At 37.8% G+C, this 1,481-nt stretch overlaps 1 long non-coding RNA gene across 1 annotated transcript; it reads left to right on the top strand.

Moving 5' to 3' along the window:
- Positions 1 to 159: 159 nt before the first annotated feature.
- LOC140966404 (uncharacterized) lies at positions 160 to 1,468 on the top strand. The gene is made up of 3 exons (XR_012173342.1): positions 160 to 333; positions 463 to 569; positions 924 to 1,468. It is a non-coding gene; the product is annotated as an uncharacterized lncRNA (long non-coding RNA).
- Positions 1,469 to 1,481: the final 13 nt, after the last annotated feature.

Here is a 1,481-nt window from a genome sequence, read left to right as displayed (position 1 = left end):
TCAATTTTAAGATGCCGAAAACTCCATCCAATTGGTAATTATTGATCCACGGATAATATAACGGGCCGTGATCGATAGTTGGAGACAGTGTGGCCACTTAAAAGAAATATAGGCCCGTTTCTTCGGCCCAGCCATTTAATTCCACTGGCTGTCTCCACCTTCATGTCTCCCTCTCGCCATTTACGATCAATTGATCTCTCTCGTTTCTCACAGAGAATCTGTTGAAATACATTTCTTGTCCGTTGCATCTATGATTTGATCTGACGCTGAGACGGTTCTAATTGGATCATGATTGTCGATATTTGATGGACAAACTACGAAGTTGCGGCATCTGTATGTTTCAATACGTGTGCATGTTTCTTCCTCTTCTCGTTATTCTGATTTCGAATGTGTTACCATCTTTTGCAGTAATATAATAGGTCTCTCCTGATTTAGGGAAACATTAAATTCATGGTTTCTCAGGTGTTTCATTCTGTTGTTTATGTTGGCTTTGACATCAAAAGTCCAACATGGATGCTTTCTTTGACTGGACACTACGAGAAGCAGCTCTAGTATTTGTTGTATTCTGGGTGAGTTGATGCCATCTGTCGTGTCCGTTTCTTGGATAGATAAAAAAAAATTGATTCTTTATCAAATCCATCTCCTGATGTTTTAAGTGAATAGAACAACTCAATAATCTGTAAGCTGTCATCTGACGAATTTGAACTGCTGCCTTGAAACTGATGTTACTGTTAAATTTCCATGTGTCACCAGATATTCGTGGTATCTCATTGTCATTAGGTTTTATGTAATTGGTGGAGTTATTCATGCCGGGAGTTCTGACATTTTATGAACTCAGACTCTCATCATTTCTTATTTATATGGAAACGTTATGCATGTGATTTTGTTTGTGACGTACGAAATAAAAGGTTTTGATTTTGAAGCTGGATGTGCTATGGAAGCTGAGTTGGGGAAGAGCGTTGGTATGACTTATGAGGAACAGTCGCAGACATTGTTATTTACTAGCAATCAACGCATACATGTACAGTGAGCCCACACATTAGTGATTTATCTGATGCTTGCTTGGTAATGCTGATGCCTTTAGCTTTAAGCTTTTCTGATGGGCCAGATTGGAATCTGAAGCAGAGCTAGTTTATTTTCTACTTTGCTGGCGGGAAAGATGCTATTTTTGGGTGGCGTGCAACTGTATCATCTTTGTCTTTATTGGCAAACTGTTTTCTCGGATTCTTTTCTTCTTGTTTGTGTGTAATCAGAGTGCTTCTTTTTTTCCTTATACCTTAACTATCTAACGATCTTCTCACATGGGTCTTTATCATTGCACATCTTATTCTCTCTTGTATTTCTCATCTTGAGATAAGTGTAGTTTGATATTATTTGGTTTTAATCATCTACAAAAATCGAGAGTTTGCTATATATACTGTAGACTCCAGCAAAACATGGTTTTGTATCCACAAATTTAAAAGGGTGAAAGATGGCCTTTT

The sequence above is a fragment of the Primulina huaijiensis genome, unplaced genomic scaffold (genome assembly GCF_012295235.1).
Source record: "Primulina huaijiensis isolate GDHJ02 unplaced genomic scaffold, ASM1229523v2 scaffold205998, whole genome shotgun sequence".
NCBI lineage: Eukaryota > Viridiplantae > Streptophyta > Magnoliopsida > Lamiales > Gesneriaceae > Primulina > Primulina huaijiensis.
The sequence above is the reverse complement of the archived record's forward strand: the minus strand, read 5'-3'. Positions and strand labels throughout refer to the sequence as shown.